Raw genomic sequence first — 25,434 nt, forward strand, 5'->3', positions numbered from 1 at the left:
CTGTCAGGTTTTGCCAAATTAGATATTATTAATAATTTACTGAAACTTTTAGTACTGTGGTTAAAAATAGCTCTCCTGTGAGCTTTTAATCTATATCAGATACTGTAGTAATTATCCTCAGAATCTAATTCATTACAATAAGAACAAAATAACCAGACTGAACAGAAGCAAAGCCAAATTTTAATCTTTGTAACATTTCTCATTTTCAAGTAAATCCCTGGATGTATATTGAAGGCCATTGAAACAGAGCTAGCTAATTAGAGATGTTAGTAAAATTAAGAAAAGTATCCACATGGCAAGTGAGGAAAAAGTCACCTCTAAGCCTTTCTTTCCAGATGAAGGATTTTAAACCACCTCCCTTTTTTTATAAGCCCTCCCATTTGTTTTTTCTCTCTACACTGCCCCCACCTCCATACAATCACTATGGAAAATAAGCTCATTACAGTGCAGCATGGGTAAGCAACTGCAGTCAGAAATGAACCAACTGAGCTAAAGCTTCCTATTTGGGGCTGCCATTTGCATAACAAGGGAAGCATGAAGGCATCCCCTACAGACAGCAACCTATACTGAGAAGAAATACAGACTTGTCTTGATCAGTTTATGCTACCCACCAGAGCAAATGTTTTTCCCATCTTCCAGGTCATCTTGCCAGGATTCCTTCCTACAACATGCTAATTTCAGTTAGTGCTTTTAATATTACACTACATTCTTCTGTATATACATTAAAGGCTGAGGACTTTATAATCAGAGTCACTCATCAATATCTATACACCCATCTTGTCTCCAGAAGTGTCAGCACATTTACCTCCTATATCAAATTATTTTAGTTTTGTCTTTATAGCCATAACTGACAAGCAGCCTCTTTGCATTTCTTCATATTAATTTTGCCAAAGAATCCGGATGTGACTCAGCTGAAGTCAATAGGATACAATTAATATGATTTTTCTCAAGTTTGTCATATAAGATTTATGTTGCCACAACAGATCTATGCAGTAATTAAATTGTACTATTATTAAAGTTTCTACAGTGTTTCAGTTTACACAAATCATCTCTTATGGGGCGAAATAAAAAAAAAAGACAACACTACAGAACCATTTCTAGATGCTGAGTATTTTAATAAAATCAGTTGTAGTTTTTTGTTGTTTTGTTTGTTGTTTGTTTTTAATTAGCCATGCCAATAACATTTACTGTGTTTTGATGCAGCATTCTGTGTAAATCAAGAAAAACCTGCACCTTGACCTCTTAAGATATGATCAACACTGTTACTTATTTATGATCAAATTTGTTATTTAACAAGAATCTGGAAAGATGGGGAAAATATTTATCTATGAGTGGCACTGAAAATTAACACGAATAATTTCTATTAAAACTACTTTTTTGTAGCCTCTAAAATGTTCCAGCAGATTTTCTCTATGCCTCCAAAAGAAGAAAATACACCTGGCATGTTTAACATATTCTGTGACAATACTACATAGAATAATTGGAACGTAGTGACCAGAACTTGAATCATCTGTTTCAAATTAAGGTACATTAGCAGCATTCTGCTGAGGAATATCTGCATGACCAAAAGAATTAAGTAGCAGTTTAATGAGTTACCAGCCTCCAAAATTCTTTTGAGCAGTGACAACAAACTGACCAAAGTCATGAACTTCCAGGTAGGCCTAAGATCAAGATTAAGATTTTGGGTTGCTTGATCCCATTCTTTCATCAGTTCAAGTGGAGGGTGGTGGGGTGCTGTCAAAACAAAGGAGGGGTGAAAACCTCAAACCTCTTCTTATCTGTTGGCTGGAATCTAGGGAAATAAATTACTGAGACTGAGGAGGATTAGGACTGCCAGACTGTCGGTGAGAATAATACAACTGGAGCTGGGAGGAAGACTAAAAATATTAATGAAAATGTAGCAAAGTGAACATAAAAAGCTACTACCTGGAGTTGTAACTGCCAAAAGAAGTGTGATAAAGTGGCTTCATAATTCTCAGATTACTGCAGTCTTTATCTCCTAGGTTCCCTATCTTTCTCCTTCAACTGCCAGCCCTTCCCAGCATTCTTCTTCACCTCACAATCCATGAATAAAACACAGTTTCAGTCTTGTACCCTGTCACCCATTCATCACTCTGCTAAGTCCTTCTGCTGGCTCTGTTTCCCAATTTATGCATCGTAAAATTCTACACACGTTTCACAGAGCAGCAATTTATAAATAGCTTCTCTTACACAAGGCAGACTCAAACAGGAGGTCAGAGATACTGGCACTCAATTCTTAAACTTTTCCATTCTGCTGTTCCTCCCAAGTTCTTGCAATTAGCCACCCTCAAAGAAGAATGTACATGTCAATTTGTAATTAACTTTTCTCTTTGATAAACCCACTACTTTAATAGTGGGCAATATCTTCTTTTCATATGTGAAATACCAGAAAAATAAAGAGACCAAGAAGTTATCCCCACACCAGGTCATAAATCAGCCCTGGTCCTACTCCTCAGTAAGTCCAAGGCATGGATTCCCATAACATATGGATCCTTTGTTGTAGTATAATTTTGCTCAGATAAATATTCTGGAAATGGGAGAAGGAACTGTAAAAAACAAAGCAAATATGCTTCAGTGGAAGACTGAACTGAATCAGGGCCAGTGAAACAGCAGGTGAAGCAAAGGATCAGAATATGGATTTCACATCCAGAAACCACTACTCTGTACGAGGAGATGAGAACCTTCCTGCACTCACTCATCATGGCTTCTTGCCAAAGTCGGTTCAATTCTACCACTTGCTGCACACCTGAGAGGAGTAAAGAAAACATTTAAAGAGCTATGGGGCTGTCATTGAGGAGGCCATCAAGCCCTGACAGCTCCAGAAGGGGTGAACCCTCTGTATTTCCATGGGAGGAGAGGCTGCACAGCTTCAAGGAGCTGGAGGGGAGTACCCACAAGCCAGTAGTTCCCTTTCCCTTGATTTGTGGTATGCACTGATGGAATTCCCCAGAACAGCCAAATAATGGTGGAAACAGTCCACAGGGGGAGAGCACTACCTTTAGTTCTATGCTAAAAAGATCTTCAAGGGAGACATTAACAGGCCTTAACAGTAACAACAGCTTCCTCCCCTGGCTTGGTTTTGTTCTGGTGCTTACCAGCTCTTTGTGCAGTTATTGCTATACTAAATACCAGTTTTCCCCACAGCACAACAACCTGTCACTATGCTTTATAAAATTAATCTAAAACTGAGGTTCTATAGAGAAATTATCATAAAATAAATTGGAGGTAGACCTGATGAAGAAATGCAAGAACAAAACACTTGCTACTCAATTACCACTTCAATACTATGTATATAAAAATACTAAAGAAAATTATTATTACTTACTACTCTGAGATCAGTTGAAGACACCCACAGGTATTAGTACTTGACCATACACTTAAATATTTAAATCTTTTTAAGAGTCAAAGCCCCCCTCTTGAGCTACAATCTGACACCCAGCCAAGAGGAAAGGCTGTTCAGAGCTCTAATAGAACAGAACCCAATTGCAATTACTCTTTTCATTTGTCCTCTACAAATCAGTCAAGGACCCAAGCTCTTGAAGAAATAATGTAAATTGGACTCTGGTACAGCTACAATTGCTCAGTAGCAAGGCTGCAGATGGCAATAATTCCCAAGAACTGAGAAAGTTCACAACACCCAAGTAAAAGGACTGATAAAAAGGAGAAAAATGTGAAGAGTGCCTCAAAGTGGTTCATGCTCTGCATGTGCTGAACCTCTCTGCTCCCTGGACTAGCTAGAGGGGGGAGCTGGTGAAGCTCCACAACTGCCTGAGGCCCCATCCACTGTTACACTGCCTTTTGCATATTCTCCTCTTCACTGTGAAGATTCAGCAAGAATATCACTGCAGAGCAAAGCAGAGAGCATCAGATGATGGCTCACCAGCATCTGGTCTAATGTGAGCTGTCCCTGCCCATGCAGGGGGGTTGGAATCAGATGATCTTTAAGGTTTCTTTCCAACTGAAACCATTCCATGATTCTATGATAGGATTAACACGAAGCTGTTGTAGTTGCTGTATCCAGAGATCTCTGTGCACCTGCTAAGGGTAAGCCTCATAACCACACACATGGTATTTGTTCAGTGTTTCCTAATTGTCTCTTTCCATTTTAATGTAATACTCTACACATGAGAGCTTCTCATGAGAAACATTACACTATCACTGATAAAAACCAGTGGAGAAGGGGAATGAAATGCAGGTTCCAGTAGGCAAGAAAGTCAAGAGCTGAGATTAATTCCCTACTTAAGACCTATGACTTGAGCAGAATGCAAAGTGCAGCAATTATATTAAAATACAGTGAATGCCATAATTATGACTTCAGAGGTAAATGGAAATATTTTGAGAAGCAGTAGTTCAACTAAAACCATATTTAAAATACAAAGTGCTAGACTTTATCTACTATAAAATGGTCTTAAGGGATTAACAATACTTCAATTTTTAATTGTTTATGTTTAATGTATGATGTTTAGGAATTAAAGAAATAAAACCTCCTAACACTCTACAATTAATAGCTTCTTCTGTAAATACATGAAACTCTGAATCAAGGAGGAACTGGTTCCCAGTGTTTTAAGGGACACTTCATTTTTCCCTTAAGACCTGTATAGCTGAGGGCTTCAATACTTTCGGTGAATATCAATGATTAATACTGACTTTAAATAACAGAGAATAAGCAATGAATCCTTCCCAGGTAATATAATTTTCTCTGGGGTTATTGGAAGAAGGAATTTAAACATTCATTCTGCAAGTTTAAAAACAATCAGGAAAAAATGCAGTTTTTTCAGAGTTTGATGGAAAGAGTGAGCATCTATAATTGAAAGGCCTTCCTTATGCAATTTTCTTTTTTAAGATACGGAAAATTATGGCCAGGGAATGATATCTTATCTTCACAAGTTATAGGGGCAGAGAGTCACAAAAGGCAGAAGTGGTTTTCAGCTAATATGGTATTTCTGAATGTGAGATTAATAACAGGTATTTCTGATTTAATTTGCTTTGTTTAAAAATCACTTCACTGCATGCTAATACAGAATTTCATGACATCTATCATTCAAAGGTTGTTCACAAGTACTAGCAGAAAATTCCATGATCAATATAATCTTTCACTTTTAGCATGAAGGACAGTATTTTTCTATTTATCCTTAACAAGTGTTTTACCAAAAAAACCCCAAATGATTAAAAAAAACCCCAAACCCAGAACAAACCAAAACCTACCAAACAAAAAATAAACAAAACAAAACAAAAAAACTGTAAGAAACCTCACTCCAAAAAGTTTAGAATCTAGTAACCAGCTTGCAATTCTGTTTAAGCCAAAGCTTAATGACAAATACCTTTCTGCTAGCATGCAGACTTTCATTTCAAATGATGCCAATGTTTGTGACATGGAACAAAGCCTAGAAAGACAGAGCAGATGATGATGGAATGAGTGTAAAGAGAGAAAAGGGATCCAGATTTGTTGGACTGCTCTTTGAAAGTGAGAATAAACAGAAGTTTGAGAGAAACTCAAGAGAGAGTCAGTAGCTGGACAAGAAAATGATGTAAATATTATCTTGGATAGACCAAGCAAAGAAATGTCAAGGGCTTCACAAGAGATCAGGGAGAAAAAGGCATGAGGTATAGGCACAACAAATGATGCTTTTGCAACTGAGTGAACAGATCACATTATAGAAACAAAAACGAAGCACAATCAGAACACAAACAGAACCTGGGTGGTAAAAGAAAAAAGCATGATGTTATAGAACTACAACAACAAAACCCCCAAACATATAAGCCCACTCAACACCCAAGGATCCTAATTAGAGAGAACAGGGCTGACCCCTAGTCATAAATTCTTTCATATATTCAGCCAACAAACTGCAGAGAATTCCAGCAGCTAGAATTGACAGTGACATTTTAAGTCAATGAGAATCTATTTTACTCTTCCTCCCACAACACAAATGAATAGTAGTGCTAATGAAATTCCACTCCTATTATAAATTGATAAGCACAATCCTGCACTTATCCCTTCCAGCAAAATTTGCCTTTTAACAGACTCAAACTATTCTGAAATGCCCTGTGGTCACAATATGACAAAACAAAATGCCACTCTCTCCTCAATTGCCTGTCTTCCAATTAGCCTGACTTTAGTGGGAAGTTAAATTCCTCCAGTCTGGGATGAATCACCTTAAAATTTACAATTTTAGTCAGACTCTAATATAGTCTGGTTATTTATTTCATACCTGATCGAATGCTTCTGAGTGAGAATGGGCCTCTAAGTTATTATACCAAAATAACTTGCTTTAAAAAAAAGTAAATATCTATACACACACGTTTCCAGTGCTACCTTGTCCAAAGTGCCAAGGAATTACAGTGTATACAGAAATTAGTAAAAGTTTACAGAATAAAAAGAATTGATTTGATTTGGGATCAAGATGTGAAATGTGTATATTATTATTCAGAAAAATTAGGGAAAATATTCTTGTTCCTTTCTAAATTATTTTCTTCAGAAAGCCTAGATAACCTTTTCCTATTTAATTGTGGTATACTGAGAATGAAGCCCTTTCTATCTCTCAGTCAGAAGTGTACAGAGAAATAATTACATTTCTTTCAAGCAAAAAAGAAATAGCTATAGTATTTACTAATCAGGAAAGAAAAAAAATAAAGAGAGCAGTGTTATGCTGTGAGCTGCCTGTTCTCACAAGCTTAGCAGGGTGTGACCAGCTCCCAGTGTAACACACCAATGCCCCAGGTGATTCAGTGGTGCCCTCTGCTCCAGTTGTGTCATACAGAAAAAGGAGCTTTCATATTTCAGCTGGGCTGTGAGGCAGTCAATTGGCCATCACCAAGTGCCAGCAATTCCATGGCATGTGTGTGTCTGCTTGAGAAATTCCATTCTGAGTGAAGACTTTTCTTCCCCAGTCTCTAGTCTGTATGTAACTCTTTCTTTCCATCCCTGAAAATTAAGCACCCCATTGAGTACAGTCAGGGATTTGTGCAGCCTGAATGCTGACTGCCTTGACACATCTGCTAGCAAACTCCCCCTGATTTGAGAATTCACTTTGGTATCTGCTGGGATTAATAACAATAAATAAACACAGAACGTCAGCTTCAGATTTGAACGTGTTCTCTGTATTTAACTTCCTTCAACACAGCTTTAATAAAAACTGAATGGTCTAAGTATTACAGGTGTCACACTCCTTAAAAAAATAAACAGCTTTTCTAACCATTTTGTGAGTAAGTTCAGGTCAGCACTATTCCATCCCTTGCCTCCATCATCATCCACAGACACTTCAAAGCACAGGCTTTGAAATTCCTTTCTAGAATCAAGCATTCATCTGAATTCAGTACCCCTAAGATGTCCTCTCCTGCTCAGTACTCAAATAGTGTCATCCTCAGGGAACAACCAAGATTTTAGTACTTAAGATCTCCATCCAAGGTATCTCACATCTCTCTGAAAACCTGATTTTCCATCACACCACAATAAATAATGGCAACTCTTTACCATGTAGTAGTTATTTAGTAATGGAAATAACAAGTAAATTTCAACCTCAAATACAGAGCTAGGATCTAATTCTCATCTTACATAAGCTCTACCAAGTAAAAATTGCTTCTAAAACCCAATTTATTTTTAATTCAGTGTGTATTATTGTGCCAGGATGGCATGATTAGTTCTGGATTCCAGAGAGTGAAGATCTCCATGGAAAAGCTAGAGAAGCTTTTTGACAACTACGAACTACCTGGTGTCCTGGTTTAAGCCAGGATGGAAACAATTTCCTTCCAAGTCCATTTTACTTTTTAGCTGCTTGTGATCATTTGAAACAATTATTGCTTTTTATTTAATACATGACTACATAGGAAGGTTTGGTGATAATGCTATAGCACAGAGATGGAATATCTGACAGGTCCACAAGCAGCTGAAATTTCTGAATCCAAAAAAAGAGTTGAACTTGTGTAAAAATTTGAAACATTATGTCGTAAATCTTAAGCAGGATTTTCACAAAGCTTCAGGTTCAGTGACTGGGAGAGAGACATCAGCCAGCCAAAGAAAGAAATAAGTCAATGGATGAGTTGTATATATATTTCCACCTGCTGGCAGAAAGTGTTCACACAGCAAGCAGTATGCTTTTGCAGTGGTTTAAGTGTGGAATAAATACAATAAATCAGTAGAATTTCTCCTGGTTAAAAATAAACAAAAATCATTATCCTACAATATCATCTTACAGAAAATTATAGAAGTTTGGTTTTGATAAGGCTGTATACCTCCACAGCTGGGGCCCTAATACAAAACTTTCTTTTTTATATATAGTTAACTGAGTGCTACCAACACACAAGGCAGTATCCAAGTGTCAGTAACAAACTTAAGTTACTAAACACAGAAGTGTTATAATGATGATGCTAATCAGGTCCAATGCTCTGCAAAGAAAGTATTTTTCCTTTATTCCTTTCCTTCATTTGCAATTAAGAGGTGCTCCAAGCTAGGACTCATCACATTCCACTGCATTGCTGTAACTTGAAACCAACTGTTCCCATTTCTTCAGAACTGATTGGAGCAAAACGTGATAAAGTCATTACTACAGTTGGAAGAAGCCCTTTCCAAAGCACTACAGGTATGTCAAAAAAGTCTCTATTGTCTATAAACAGAGGCTGAATTGATCTCTGTTGTCCACTACATCCATAAGTAGAGTATTTCCAAGTATAGACACCACAACCCTATCCTTACTTGGGGATTTTTCCACACTGTTCACTTTGGGCTTTTATCTGATATCACTTTTAACTCATAGGCATAAATCCATCAGCAGAGCTTTAACAAGTATATTCCCTGCAAGTTCAGTCCCCAACAGCAGTGTGAGCTAAACATTTCATGGAACAGGAGAAACAAGAGTAATCTCTGCTGCAGGACTGTTTAAGGGGCATGACAAGACTAGTTTACTAATTAGCAAACTAACATTCCATCTCCTTTTTACAAGACCTTAGTGGAAATTCTGAAGTCTTTGCCTTCTCTCCTTTCTGACCTTGACAGTATGTGTGACAAGGCTGTTTTCAAACACATTTCTAAACTGGGCTCTGTGAAAAAACTTCAGAGACACCACTGCATTAACACATGCTGTAAAGCATCCAGCCTTTGTGCTGTCTCCTGTATCCATAAATACCCAAAGAGTGACATGCAACGACCAAATGGAATTCAAACTTCCTACAATGCTGAAAATTTTATGTCACCCAATAAAGTGTTACCTCTTTGCACCAAAATAACATTCCATACATGTATGTAGTCAAACTTGAAGAAAAATAGCAGGAGATATTTTCACAACTGCCTAGTGATAGCACAGATTCTCAAAACAATAAGTGCTGTTATCCATTACAGCCTTATGAATTCAATCTTGTGTCAGGCAGCTCGTTGAGGCAACCATCAACACTGATTCTCTGCAGCTATCTTAAGGAGAAGAAACACTTCAGGAAAGCAGCAGAATTGCCATAGAATAGGATACAATTTAATTAGAAGAAGGAACATGCTGAAGATGTCAAAAGAAAAATGCACTAAGGATCATTCTAATGAGAGAAATAAATCCTCATAACCCCAGTCCAAAGTGCCCGAGATCCATCTCTGCAATTGTAGGTAGCAGTTTCAAGAAACAAAGTCTCCCTTTCTACTGATGTGGGCGATGCTAAAACTACAACAATTACTGGAATTCCAGTCAGGAAGGAGAGGAGGAACAAGTGATGAGAGGAGGAACAAGTGATGAGAGGAGGAACAAGTGATGCTTTTAGCTTCCAACACATACCAAGGGCATATTTCCCTTCTGTTTCTGAATGCACTGTTTCAGGGAAACCACCCCTGCCAGCAGTCCCATGGGACAACCCATCTTCACAGTTGTTCAAGCATAATCCTCCAAAACAGAGGGAAAATACAGCTTTGAATCTAAAAGGGAAAGGTGATTGTTTTACTAGAATTTAATGCTCTTGACACATTACTAGGCAGGTAATTTAAGAGCCTACTTGAAAATGTAACAGTCATCAGGTTTTTAACAGGTAAACCCTTTATTTAAATTGTACAAGGAGAAAAGTCTAGCAAAATTATTATTGACTATTTTCAACAAGGTTCTACTTCAAAGTTGACAAGCCAGTTCTGGAGGACTTGTTCATCCCTGTTGAAGCTAACAGCAGCAATTTATACACCATCTATAACTTCAAGAAAAACAAACAAACAAAAACCGAGCAGCAACATTTGATCAATGCTTACCATAAAGCTTTTCCTAAAGCATAATTTGAAAGTTTACAAAGGAAGAATAATAGCAGAATTACAGGAAAACAAGAAAGTATCAGAAGCCAAATAAAATTGCCTGTCCTCTTTTATACAGTATACTTTTTAATTCCTGAAGAAAGATACAATGAAAACCACTCACCATGTCATGGTGCAGCAGTCAAAAATGGCTGTGTTTCAATTGCATCTGTATCAGCTCTAAAAGTTACAGCTACTTGCAGAGATTATGTTTCTGAGGAGGGACGTACTCAGGAGATAATGCTTTGTATTTATTGTTTAATTCTTTTCATCATTTAAGTTTCCCTTACCTGCTTGGAAGGGGCTTTAATGGATCTAAATAAAAGGAGAAAATTTGACTAACATTTATGCCTTGCTGGCTGTATTAGATGTTGCTGTAAGAAATGTAAATCAAGAGATTGGGTCTTAAAGTTTTATTCACTGAAGTTTTAATAGACCATGCCAATATTACTCTAGTACTGCCAGAGATGCCTACAAGAATGCTGAATGAATACTAAGAAGGCCTACCATGACTCCTGAAATGTTAATACAGATTAAATCCTGAACTTTTAATCTCCCAGTTGGATCCACATGAGGAAATTCAGTCTGATCATTAACTGAAGATAATCACGTAGAGGTAAAATCTCAGGCATACAACAGAGTAAGTCAGAAGACTTAGTTTGTAAGCCACATCATGCAGAGACAATAGTAAAAGTTCAAATTCAAGATAAATAAACTTCGTGTCAGATAAACCAGATAAAAATAATTTCCAAGAGCTACATGTGAAAAATCACTAAATAACATCTACACATAATGTATGCTACATGGAAGGGAAATTCCTTTCTAAAATTACTCAGTTCAGACTTGTTTATCCTGCAAGTGTTTATAAGCCAAAGGACTATCTTTGGGTCACATCTTGTACTTCCTGAGTGTGACAAAGAATCAGACATGCCCAAGACTTAATTTTATAACAAATTCAACTACCAATGATTTATTTTTTTTTAAATTGCTTACTCACAAGAAATATTAAGCATATTAAGTAGGCATTTGACTAATCTAGAGCAATCCATCAATTAAAGAAGATTAATTCAGCATTATTGATTGTTCCAGAAAAGACGGTAGAAACTCAGAACAAGCAGACATTAATCTACAAGTAATGAATTAGGGGGAAAAAATTACAAAGAAAAAAGGTTTATAACAGATAAAATTTCTGGATGGTTCAGGTCTGAAATCTGGCAGCCTGCAAGATATTTCAAATCAAGTCAATACTGTTCTACACATTACAATCAAAACTGACCATTTAAATCACACAACCATAGTTCTGGAAGTAATTATTTAGTAATAATTTCTGAAAAGGCAGTTATGTTTAATGTTTAAGAAATAATTTCTGGGCAACCATTGACTAGAAGCTGTTATGCCAAATTCACTTGTGATGCAGTATAAACACTTCCTGGAGGGAGGGGGGGAAGAAAATAAGAAATTCTTAATTAAAGTTAATGCACAGTGAATGCTTTGAGATGCTCACCTTTGAAAAAAACAGTTAAACTTTTTCTTTAATAACATCCATAATGTATTGAGCTTTTATTAAGAGTTGAGAACTACTACAGTTCACCAGATTGCATGATTTCTCTTACATCTTGATACCCTGCTTACATGACCAGTAGTATCTGTGACTGTAGAAATTAGGCCATGTCTACCATTACCAGTAATTATTCACCCTGCACTTCTCCATCCTGCCTCCTGAGAAGGAATGCTGTACAGACCTACTCCTGCATCCAATATAACATATTAGATTATATAAACAAAATAATTATAGATAGCCAGTTTTTCTGAGGCAATGATTTTCAGAGCTGTGGGTGTTAAATAGAAAAAAAATAAAAATCAATATGTTGGCATAAAAGAAATGGTTAAAGCTTCTTTTTCCTACTTAGGACTAGTACCTTTTTTGCTTAACAAAGTAGTATAATAGTGACTTAGTTTTCATGTAACCCTAGTTACAGCAGACTATTGTGGTTTTTGAAAAAAGAGGAACATTGAAACAGTATAATATTATTCCCACCAAAAGCCACAGAAATTCCACTGCTGACCTCAGTGACTCAGATTTTCCACCGAAATGTCTATTGCAAAAAAATGCAAGACTATTTCATCATTAAAGCCACAAACCAATAATCAACCAAAAATAAACCTAAAATTGTTTTATGAGGGAGCAGTCTCAGCCAATGAGTTCCAGTTGCAAAGGAATTAACCAGCATTCCTCAGGGCTGACAAGCCAATAAACTGAAAGCATCATCATTCTGAAAATGCATGGCACTCCTGATCAAGGGTGACTTACTCTAAGTACAAAGCATAGTTCACTTCTGAAACAACCAAGTAAGTCTTAGTCATGAACTCTGTAAAAAATATAATTGGTAATGATAGCACAATTACTATTGTTTCTTCAGTGAAGAAAGACCAGGAACATATTCAAATAATTATTCAATCCATTTTCTTAATTTAGCAAGGTCAGCTGTGACTAGTAATTTACAAAACCAACTTAAAATGATGTTCCTTTATCCCATCACACAAGCAGATAACCACTGAATTTATGTGTGCCAGATTCCTGCACAGAAACATCAGAGAACAACCTCAAATGAAATCTGTTGGTACAGCTGAACACAAACAGTGACAGGCAGCAAGGCAATTAAGAGGTGGGAAGCCAATTCTCCTTTTCTCTGAAAGCAAGATATCAGCAGAACAAAACATTTTGAAAAGGTCCATTTATAAAGTTCCAAAACCTTTACTGTTAATTACATGTCCTTAATTATGTTACATTTTAATTGTACAGACCTTTGGTTTTATATGCTGGTTTGCTATTCCAAGCAAAGTAATTCAAACACTTGCATATTTCAGCTATAATAAGTTAAATAGTCCTACTGTTTGAGAAAAAGGCCACTAAAGACTATTACTATAAAATGAATTTAGCCTTCCATGACTTTATTGTTGGCTAAGGAATGAAAATTGTGACACTTCCTGGAACAGTAAATAGCAAGAGGGATTAAATTAGGAACAATTTTGCCTTCTTGATTTCATAGACATGAACATGTTCACATAATAGAAGATATATATAAGGAAATTTTGACAACACTTACCACTCTTTCAGGTGAGTTCCTAGGCCCCCTTCCTTGTTCATAAAGCACAATTCAAAATTATGGATATCCCTGAAAAATGTAAGAGACAGATCAAACTCCGTTGGCTTGTTGACCCGAGTCAAGGCACAATTCTACATGCAACTTCACTGCCCCAATACTCACCAAAAAGGCACTGTTATGTCTGGTAAAAAAACAGCTAAAAAAATATGACCAAAGCTACCTGTGGACTGCTTTTATGAAAAAAGACTTCAGGATTTTTCCCCACAGTCTTGTAAGCCAGTCAGCATTTGGCTGCCTAGCAAACCCCACACATTCCTCCTGTGTGCCTTTACCTTCCACACTAGATTTTGTTTCATTTCAGAATTCACAAGTTATAAAGCAACACTATGTCTCAATGCAGTAATTCCAGACACTTTAAGATGACACTAGATGAAAATTTATGCAACTGGTAAACAGGATGCTTTATTTATCTTCAACACCAATCAGTAAATGCTTTTAAGTACCACAAAACAAAGAAACCTCATCCCAGACATGAAACATATGAGCAACTAAAGCACCTACACATAAATTCAGTTTGCTACAAAATAAAATTTTGTTAAAAGGGTCATGTTGTTCCCAAGCAGCACTGAGGGAGATGATAGAATCAAAAGATATGTGCTGAATCCGTACAAATCCATCCCCAGGCAAAAAGTTTCCTCAAGTTTAATTTTTATTAGCAATTCAGACTTTTCCTGCTGAGCAGTTCAGTCTGAAGGACAGAAGCAAAATCTTGCCACTACTTGCCCTTTAAAAACATTATCGAAAAAACAACATAAACACAGGATTTCCCCAACCCAAAAGAAATTAAAACAGTAACACTCAGAAATAATATCAAACAGACATTAGCGGGGTAGTATTAAAGATTCTAAAAATGCCACTAGCAGTCTGACTAAGTTTTAAAACCTTGCAGCAAATCCTAAATTGACCCTTCTAAAATTGTTTTTAAATAGGTATGGAAATTCTGTAGAGCCATTTTTAAAGCTTCAACTTCTTTGGGTTTTTTAAGTGGAAAATTAGAGCGTATTTTAAAACAAGAATCACCATTAAGAATCTCACTCATAAAGCAAAACATAAAGCAAAAAAAAAAGCTGAGTAGCAGGCCATTTTAATTCATGTTTTCAATGTAAATCAAGATGTCACTCGAGTTACAGACCTGGGTACTCTCAACACCTAGAATATTTCATGAAGAAGTTACAATTAACAATGACTTATAGAAATATGTTTTAACTTTCTTTTGTTGCTTCTCTTTTGAAACAACACAGCTCAAAAAGTATGTTCCACAATCTGGTTATTCTCACTTGATTAAAAACTAACCATTATTCAGCATCTGAAGATGTTCACAGGGAGACAAATTCAAGTGTATGACACATGTACTGTAAAAAGATCAGACTGATGCAATGCTTGATGATAACAGTCACCTGCTGTTCAAACATACACCAAATTTTTTGCAACAACACTCCTAGAACTGCAAGGTGCATGGATGTAATGTGAGTTTGGATACCCTTGTGTAGGTCATCTGAGCAAAACTCCAGGTAAGTCAAGCAGCAAAGTAAGAGAACAAGACTTCCAGTCTTCACTTATAACCTTGCTTTAAAAGATTAATCTGCCAAACTCCAGGTCCCAGGAGGACTCAATTTCTCAGGAACCGAGCCAACACTGAAACTACAGTAGTACAAGAGGAGATGTATTTTGAACTTGCCAAATAGCTATCATGGCTTAACACACAACACAAAGGAGAGAAGAAATGATGGAAAGAGCACTCAATCCAGAGGTCTACCATGAGCTTTAACAAACTTATTTCTGCCAGACCAGTTACCAAGAACTGATGAGTATGTATTCTGAATAACTGCAGTAAGGACTATCTTAATAAGTCTCTTATAAATATTCAGAAGTCCCACTAGATTAGCAGTTCCAAACATAGTAAAGAGTGAAGGTCTCTTAAAGAGCAGATCTAAGCATAATGCAGCCAATTCTGACTGGAACCTTATGCTGCACCAATGCCAGCTGACAAGGGCATAACCTATTGATGCTGAAAATTATGACTTGGTTCAAAAACTGTTTCATTTTGCTGTCACAGATTTAACAGCTCAGGCTGTGTCCCCATGAGACGAGTCCAACATGCTCATTAGGTAACCTAGTTCCACAAGAGACTGGATTTTAAGCAAAAGCTAAGCACCTATGTTTTAATATTACAAATATGTCCTGAAGGTGCTTTACTGCAGACCAGTTGTAGAGGTGAAAACCAAGCACAGAGAGATCTCAGGTCTCATGGCTGTGCCACAGTACCACATTCTCAACAGGAAGATGGCACTGAAGAAAGTTATGTGTAACATTAAATATGTCACCAAAAAGCAGGAATACAGCTCAATACACCATTCACAGCAATTCTGAGGCTCTCCAGAAATGTGCATAAATAAAAGTAAATAACTTTCACTGTGTTTATCCAGTCTAATGGACAAGATAATTATGAATTATTTTAGAAACTTCTTTCAGTTTGTCTGAAATATTTACTGCCCATTGCTTTTATCTTCATAGTTACAGACCCACCAATTTTAGACAGTATCTGTTACAATCAACTTGGATTTACTATTCCTACCATCTGTCTTAATACTTACCAATAAAGTAAAACTGAACAAAAAAAGGGGATAGGAGGAAGAAGGGAAGCAGAATTCCACCAAGATAAGCAGGCAGTTATTTCTTACTCTGAATGCAGTAACAAGAACTCTGGAGGCCAAAACATTCCAGCTGGGCTAACTATGGCTTCCTGCTGCTGTTACTAAGATGGTGTTGCAGAAAAGTAATTGCAAATATTACTCATAGAGTACAAAATACCAAAGAGAAACAAACAAGATAAGGGAAGAAATATGTATCCACTGTCCAAGCCAAAACTCATTAGAATATTATCTTCAATATGCTTCGAAGGGACAGTGGAAGCCCTTAAATGTAAATAAATCTCTCAAAATTCTTTATTTCACTGAAGGCAGAAGTTAGAGCTTAAGTGTTAATTTAAATGAATGCCACTAAGTTGGTAAAAAAAAACAAAAAACCACCAACAACACAAGTGGGTTTCATAAATACAGCTAATGGTACCGTCAGAACTGCAGCCACATTCCAGCCTGACCAGCAGCTCTGTCCATCCAGCTTTCCCTTTTACACCCCTTGTCCATGCTGGAAAACTGACTTTCAGCTTAATCTTGCTGGTGAGGAAAGTAAAGGGAGATTGCCTTGCTTATCTGAAGCTTATTTCTAGACTTCCTGCTCACTGCACCATCAAGATCATTGCAACTTTGCTTCTTCTTGTAGAAGACAGAATAATTTGAAGGATATTCAATTATTTACCACCTTATTTTCACAGAATCACAGAATGGTCAAGGTTGGAAAGGATCACTGGAGATCACCTGGCACAATTCCCCTGCTCTAAGCAGAGACAATGATGAGGAAGTTTCTCAGAATTTTTTCCAGTCAGGTTTTGAAAATCTCCAGGTATGTAAACTCCACAGTCTCTCTGGGAAACTTGCACCCCTGTTCAGTTCACCCTTGCAGTAAATTTTTACCCCAGTTTTTCATCAAAATAAGACTTCTCCACTTTGTGCCCATCGACATTAGGCTTTGCTGCCTGTTGTAGAAGTCTTGATCAGTGGGATCTGCTTAAATCAATGAGCTCTGAAAATGACAATGAGATGTATAACCATGAAATTTATTGAACATGCCTGCATGCATTAGTAATGACACAGTATGGCCTCTGGGTCCAATAATGCAGAGAGCTGGATTCCTTCATCTTCCAATGACTGCTCTAAATTCCCTAGTCACACAAGGACACACCAAACTGGCATACATTTTTTACTCAGAGATATTACAGCTACTTTAAAACAGTTGGGTTCTTTCTTGTTATTGTACATACCAGCTAAGTTTCCATTTCATAGTGTCAAAGATACTTAAAATTAGTTCCTCACAAGATTCTACTATTATAATTCCTTGCCACTAAAAATACATGCAAGCAGTTATTCTGAGGTAGAACAGGGAGAAACCTGTATAAACTCCATGCTCCTGAGATTTCTATCAGAAATCAGTCACTTGATTTAATACGAGATGACAAGAATACACAAACATTTTTTTCTATTTTGTTACAGAAGGCTCAAGTCACACTTGGTGTAAGAAAGACAGTGTTAAAAGGCAGTGAAATATCAAAGGTTTCTCAAGGACAAGTCAATTCTGTTCATGATTCTCCTCTTAAAACATTTCAGCTGTGTTCAGTCAAACTACACCTGTGTGAAGAAGAAGAATTAAATTCAGGTGGCTAATCACTAATACTAAAACTGCAATTGTTATGTATTTGCATAATTCCCTTTTCTCTAGGAAAAAAAATGCCTTGAGAGATTTCTTTCCCCCATTAGAATTCTCCAACTTGCTGTAAATATTTTATATCTATGCAGCTACTAAAGTCACTAAATCATCAATCTTGTGCTCTAAAATAGGGAAGCCTATTTCAGAGTCTTTCCATACCTCCCCTCCTTCCTCATTGCAGCTATTTTCATTCTGGACTCTCCACACATTGTGTGCACCTGTAATCTGTATCTGCATTGTATTAGTAGGATCCTCCTAATTAGATTTAATTTCTTCAAGTGAGAAAAAAGTAACATGCTAAGCCTGCTTGTTCATTGAAGAATCTCCTAGAAGGTCAAATGGTGTTTAAAAGGGCTTTGTGATCTGTTTGACACAAGTAAGATCAGTTTGGTCAACATTTCAAATGCCTTCAGTAATGAAAAGCAAAGTAACTGGTATTGATTCCATTCACATCAATCTCAAAATGGTAAACACATAATTATATTCTCTGCATAGCAATCTCCTAGGTACATGCAGATATTCTTAGTAGATCTACAGACAGGAGAAAGCTCATTTCAATCTAACATTACATGGAATTCTAGTTCTCTCAATTGAGCTACTATACAGACAGTAAAGCTTCTCAGATCTCTGCATCACTTTTCTTTCAACTTTAACCAGTCAGAAACTCTCTGAAGATTGGAATTTCCCTTGTATTATTCAACCCAGCAAAACCAAAGGCTGAGAGGAGGAAGAATTGTTCTCACTAAATACACTGCACATGCAGTTCTCAGAGATAGGGAAAGAGAAAAGCCAATGAAGCACAAAACCAAACCAACACAAAGGGGCTTAAAAAAACCCAAACCACCTAATAGGAAAGCTACAGAGAAATTTTTACCAACAGAAGTTGCCAGTTCTTGGGAAGCTGACATTATGTAGAAGATGCTTAAAACACAAAACAGCAAAGCTATCCAGACTCAAAGGAAAGCCCACACAGCTAAACTTCAGTGGAAATTTCAATGTGAAACCATTTGCTTACTCTACAACTCAGGTTTCTGTGATGACAACAGAGTGACACAACATGTTGGAAGCTTAGAGAGGCACAACAGAAGACACTAAAGTTCTTCAAATGTTGATACATAAAATGAGATCAAAAGTTACAGAATCTATACCTCAGCTTTCATTAAAAGGAAATTCTTTTGTATCACCCCCCAACTGCTATCTTTCATAAATTTCAGAACATTTAACTTGTGATTTTTTCAAGTTCTTACTATTCCTTTGTGGCAGAGAGAACTTGCTTTTACTTACTTCTATATTCAGATGGAGAATGTGAAGGAAGTTTCTTTTTTCTGACAAAAACATTTAAACCAAAACAAAGAGAGATAATGCAAGGTCAAAACAATATGGGAAAGGAAAACATCTTGTAGGACAGAGCTTAACACACTCACAGTTCTTTTGGCCAATACTAAGGTTACCAACATCACCACCCTCCTACAGAGAGGGAAATGAGAAGAATTTGCTAAATATAGATAGAACTGTTTGGAAGGATGCCTATCCTTATTTGTGCATTCATCTGTTTAATTGTGGGCAATATAGTCCACTAGACAGCTTAAGGCAACTGTGGATGTTCAATATTCTCTGAATTATACAGTCTCGACTAGAAGTTGGACTTAATTACAAAGTTTCCATTTGTACTACTGTAAACTCAGTATTTTGAAACTCTTCACAGTTTTAAGTACCTCGGGTCTTTTTTTTTTTTTTTTTTCACTCAGATTTCTGGAATACATTCCACTCAGAATGTATTAAATGCAGTTTCAAACAAGCATGGTGAAAAAGGAATTCCCATGTTTACTATATGACCTCGTGTATTCCAAATCCTATGAATCTCCTTATCTAATAAGATACCACAAATATATACAAAGAAACATTTATAATTGGACATCAAAAATCCCCTGGAGTAAGCACAATGGGAAAAAGAAAAGCAATCAATTTATACTCAAAGCACATCTTAGTTTATATAATTTCTAATTCTTTACACAATTACTAATACTTAAGGTTGGTAAATACACAAACCAAGAGTTTTCTTACTGGGCTGTATGTCACTAGGTAAGTCACATTAAATCTATCTGGAGAGCTAAATGAATGTAACAAGCTTCAGTTCTGCTTAACATTAGTTCTACAGCCCCTTAAAAACTAGTGTTCCTGAAATTCAGAATTATCACACTGCTTCTCTACTTCAAAACAGTAAAAAGTTATTTGTGGTGTCACAAATGAAACGAGATGGTTATTTCCTTGAACAGACAGATGAGCATGGGTTGAGATTCAAAAACCCCACCAGCAACACAGTGAGTGGTCTGCAAAACTTGAAGACTACCACCTGCAGGAACATAACATCATGAAACATTAACTAAAACATATAAACAAACAAAAAGGATTAAAAGTTCTTCCAAGAAAATATCCTCATTTGTATATGGCAAAGTATCAGCACAATTCTCAAGAACTAGTGGGTTAACTCATGAATACCATCTTAAGAAAATTGTCTGGAGAACAGTGCTCTGTCTGGATTCTTATCCATTGTACTTTGGGAGTTTTATCAGCATTAAGCAAGAAAACATGTAATATACTACTACAGAGAAAAAAGAAGATCATATCCTACTTGAATTTGATTAGATTTAGCTCAAGCTTGGTATGGAAGGGTTTCACTGAACAATCCTGATGCTGAGCTTCTTAGTACTGAGTCTTGAATGTCTGAAGCACAAATAAGCACAAATCAGTCCTTTCATACTGCAACTGCTTCTGCAGCAGATAGATTATTGGTATAATGCCACTAACAGAAGACAGGCAACAAAAAAAATCTAGAAGCTAACTAAGAACTAGAATTGTATTTAATAACCTGAAGAAGAGTAAATTTGAAGTCATACATATTTCTCTGGACTAGACTGAGATTACTCCTGTTGACAAATTGTAGGTATATTTGGAAATACATATTGTAACACCATCAGAAATAGAAGGCTGTATATCTAGGCAGCTAGTGAATGCATTACTTGCAAATTTGATTTTTCTTTTTGTCATCCACACCAAGAATTAATAAAGTATAAATGAATCTGTATGAAAAACAGAATTTAAAGCTCTATATAGGCTTCACCTTCCAAGTTTGTTTATGATACATTAAGTTTTCTTATCCTGCTTAATACTCACCAAGAGATTTTATTCTACTCAATAAAAATATACACTAATTTTCCAGTGGACTCGTGGTTAATCATCTGATCAACAAAACAGAAAGGCAGCAAGCAGGAGAATAAACACACATCTCTGGGAAGCCAGGTATTACTTTTAATGAACATTGGTATTCCTAAACTCCTCATCATAATCTGTACCTTCTAACTTTAGGCTTGGAAAGAAAAAAACCAGAAGATAACACCAATCTTTTAGAACATGTTCCTCTAATACAGACACACATAACGATGTAACAGCATTATGAGAAAGTTACATTTCAGTTTAAGAACAGAACTGGAATAAGGATTAGTTACTGATAAAGAAATTCTAACAAAGTTTCAAATTTGTGGATTATATAATTCAACACACTTCCATTGCCACATCACATTAAAAACAGCATCTTACCCTCCACCTTTAAAATACTGCCTCAGGAGAGGAAACATGGTTTTTTACTTCCATTATCTTTCAGCCTGCAGTAAGGAAGTGCCTTGGTCCTGAATCAGAACCCACAGGAATTTAGCAAGTGCTATTTCTGCTTGTAGTAAAATCTTCAATATGTAATTTACATCTTGATATGTCATCATTTCTTGGCATTTAACTTAGTAACAGCTTCCCTAAAGTAGAGATTTTATTATATAAATTATGGAAGTAGCAGACTGGGTGTAGTGGAGACAGCATAAATTCCTGAATCAATACAAAAATATGTCCCTGGTAGTAGTTGTTATTCTGTGCAGGTGTGTTATTGATTACAGTCATAATGGTCTCACTTTAGCTGCTGTCAATAACTCACTACTTGCATTGTCACACTGAATTAAAGAAGGAATTTTAAAATATGTGGGGTTACACCAGGGTGGCATGACCCAGGCAGTGGTACAGAGAACTCTGCCAGTGTAAGGCAGGGTGTGTGTTTCAGACTTTACTTCACACTACGTAAATACAATAAAGTCAAATGTGATATTTACTGAGGCAGATGAGATTATGTCTTTTTGTTTAAGAAAAAATCTTAAATTTAGAGCTACTGCACACAAGAAAACCATGCTTTCATTACCTTGGGAACATTATTAGGATATACTTACTGATATGCAAAACCCAATCAAAGTTTTATGGGTGGCTATTGTCACTTTACTGACCAACATGACTGATTTTTCCTTGCATCAGACTAAGAACTGTAGAAGGAATGTCAGATTATTTCACTTCTTTAACTAGAGTTCATTTCTAAATCAATATTTGGCAGCAATATACAACAGCAGAACACTAAACATAAGCCAAAAATCTGTGAAATATTGAAAAGCTAAGTATAGATAATGTTATTACCATGATTGTATGAAACACTTCATTAATGCTAGCATATATAAGAATTAGCTTTTAAATGCTTCAGAGTAAAGACACAACAAAAGAAGAAAACTCATTGTCACTGGCCTATCAAAAGGGAGAAATATATCCAGACATGAGATCCAAAAGAGTTCTTAATTCTAGCAGTCTGATCTTCATACATTTTAACCCACTGCAGAGGATTAACAAAATGTTGGGATTATTCCTCCCAGGACAGAGCAGAACATTGCTTAAAAATGTCTGCACTGATGGATATGGTGTTCTGTACATATTCTAGAGATGAACTGCTTAAAAAACTCCCACACCATTTTAAAGGAACAGTTTTTCTGAAACACTAATTGCATTTCCCAGGTATCTCCTCTTGATACTAGAGAGATTCTCCCTGACTAACTCCAGTATAACACCTTAAGTCATTCTCATGCCCACCTCTCTCTCCCTATGCTTTCTTGTCTAGGGCTTCCTTCTCTGTCCCAGGAACAGCAAAACAGAAACAAACTCTTGTAGTGGCAAGATTACAGATACTGCTAGACTGCTAGGATGACATTATATCAATACACAGCACACAAACTTCTGTTAACTGCATAAAAAGATTGAGATTATTTTGTTTCCCTCAACAAGTAATCTCATAGGCAAGGTGTCTAAAGAAAATTCAACCCATCAATGAGTGATTAAAACATCCACTACGTGAAAGTTCTCAAAAGTTTTATGTATACATAACAATAATAATATTCATACTGTTTCACTTTCAGCACCTAACATCCACACTTAATTTAGCAAGCTCATCTCCATACACTATCCAGATTTGTTACTCAGCTGAGAGAAGATCCTTCCAAGTGTCAGTTAAAACACTCGATTCAGACAGACTGAACCAACTTCCAGGTAAGTCCATTTGTCTTCATGCACTGCTTTTATCTGCAGCCAGAAGTGGCTGCCCTTTCTACCTCAGGAATCTGATTGTCATGCCTGAAGTTATTGTATCTAACCCAACTTCAGTGTCACATCTCAGACTCCCCAACCACATGATAGCCCACACTTTATGAACCATAGCTGAAGTCTCTCTGACAATGTGCTTTTCTCCAGGGCATCTCTGCAACCTGGAGGGTTGGAGCACCTCTGCTGAGAAGAAAAGCTGAGAGAGCTGGGGCTATTCAGCCTGGAGAAAAGAAGGGTCTGGGGAGACCTTAGTGCAGCCTTCTGGTACCTGAAGGGAGTCTACAGGAAAGCTGGGGTGGGGCTTCCCACCAGAGAGGATAGTGACAGGACAAGGGGTGATGGTTTTAAACTGAAAGAGGGTAGATTAAGCTTAGATATTAGGAAAAAAGTCTTCACCATGAGGGTAGTAATATACTGGAATACGTTTCCTAGGGAGATGGTTGATGCCCCTTCCCTGTAAGTTTTTAAGGCCAGGTTGGGTGAGGCCCTGTGCAGCCTGGTCTAGTGGGAGGTGTCCCTGCCTATGCAGAGGTTGGATCTTGATGATCCTTAAGGTCCCTTCCAACCTTAACCATTTTATGATTCCATGATAATCTTTACTACTCTGCATCTTATCAAAAGACTATTATTTTTTGTTCACTCAAAACCAGCAAAAATCTACCCAATAATGTCACTACATTCATTCAGCTCTCATCAAGCAGTAGATGTGGACACTGTTGATTAAATAAATATTGCAATACAGTTTCTTAGTCACAGGAACAATTCAGCAAAAGTCTGCAACAGTTTCTGTCCCTGTTCTGAACAGCAATTACGTAAAACTTTATCACTACATAACCCAAATTAAATAGATAATGTTTACTGTAATGAGCGGGTCCCATGGAGGAACTGTGCTGATACACTTCTAACTCATGGCTAAAATTATACTGCTAGCACAGATGAAGAACAGGCAATTAAATAACTGGAAACAGTAGCTCTAGTATCACTCTAACCTCACATTGCAACAGTGCAGATCAACTAAGAAAAGGCTTTCTTAGAGCAACAAGTTGCAGTAGCATTTTTCTATAGAAAACCTCCACAAACATTCCTATTTTGACAGCAGAAGTAAGGGAGGGGGCGAAGGGTGGGAACCAGCTTAGGAAAGTCAAAAACAGCATGTGTGATAAAGCACAGATCCTGTAAAGACATTTTTTTCTGGCCAGTACACCAAATTAAGCTACTGCTCAGCACCTCAAAGGCAGTCAATACCAGTGCACCTGCAAGAATTCTTACAGGGATTAATTTGCCAGAAAATTCAAAATATACCCAACTAAGGATGTAGGTCTGGATATCAATCCCCTGGAGAGCGACTCTCAAAGACAACTGTGCCAAGAAAGTACTGATGCCTACTGCTGTAATCCCAAATCATTAAATTCTGAAAGAAATAAGGAAAAGAAAAAATATTTTCAGTTTACCATAACCACACAATGTCAGGACTGCCCCCAAACTGATTTACTCATTTCTCCTCTCTCACTTGCTCGCAATGTTTAAGCCATAACTCTTCAGTAATGTGTTTCATAAGACAGTAAATGCTTCACAACCCTTAAAATAAACCATATGGAACTAAACAGTACCTGTGCTGGAGGACAAAGGCCTGTTGGCAAGGCACTAGACTTTGAGCTTCCAATGGCTTATGACAGCAATAATAAGACAAACAAAATAAATATAAAAACAAATTTGTGAAAGATACCTTGACAGTGTCCTTTTAATCTTCAGCCAACTTAAGATGTCATGTAAGCACTGAAGCAGCAAAGTGATGATACTGCTTAGGTAGCAAAATATTTCAATTTCTCCCTGACCTACAAATCATAAACTCATAGATTAGTGATGCACTGGCATATATCTGCACAGCAGCTCACAGAAACCTCATTGTGATTCTGAAACAAAATCCATGTGCCCCAAGATGTGGGAAAACCACAATTATAAACATAAACATCAACTGAAGCACGCACAGAAGATTTTGACACTGAAGTCAAGAACCTTATGAACAAACATCCTAAGCTGTCCAAGAAAGCCACCACATCCACAGAGATAAATCACACCACACAAAGTTCAGAAACAGATATGTCTTGCCAGGGCAATATAAACTGAGGAGTGAAGCAGAGAAGCCAGTGACGTTTCCATAAATTTTGTCTAGATTGGACTAAAAAAGGATAACTACATTGGAAAATATGAGGGTATAAA

At 36.8% G+C, this 25,434-nt stretch overlaps 1 protein-coding gene across 7 annotated transcripts in view; it reads right to left on the reverse strand.

Moving 5' to 3' along the window:
- Positions 1–25,434, reverse strand: part of ARVCF (ARVCF delta catenin family member) — a 243,566-nt gene that overhangs the window by 211,025 nt on the left and 7,107 nt on the right. For all 7 annotated transcript variants that reach the window (XM_071763528.1, XM_071763535.1, XM_071763536.1 and 4 more), the window contains one exon: positions 13,375–13,443. The gene's annotated coding sequence lies outside the window, so the exon portion shown is untranslated. The remainder of the gene's footprint in view (positions 1–13,374; positions 13,444–25,434) is intronic.

This window comes from Heliangelus exortis, chromosome 19 (assembly GCF_036169615.1).
Source record: "Heliangelus exortis chromosome 19, bHelExo1.hap1, whole genome shotgun sequence".
In the NCBI taxonomy this organism is placed as follows: domain Eukaryota; kingdom Metazoa; phylum Chordata; class Aves; order Apodiformes; family Trochilidae; genus Heliangelus; species Heliangelus exortis.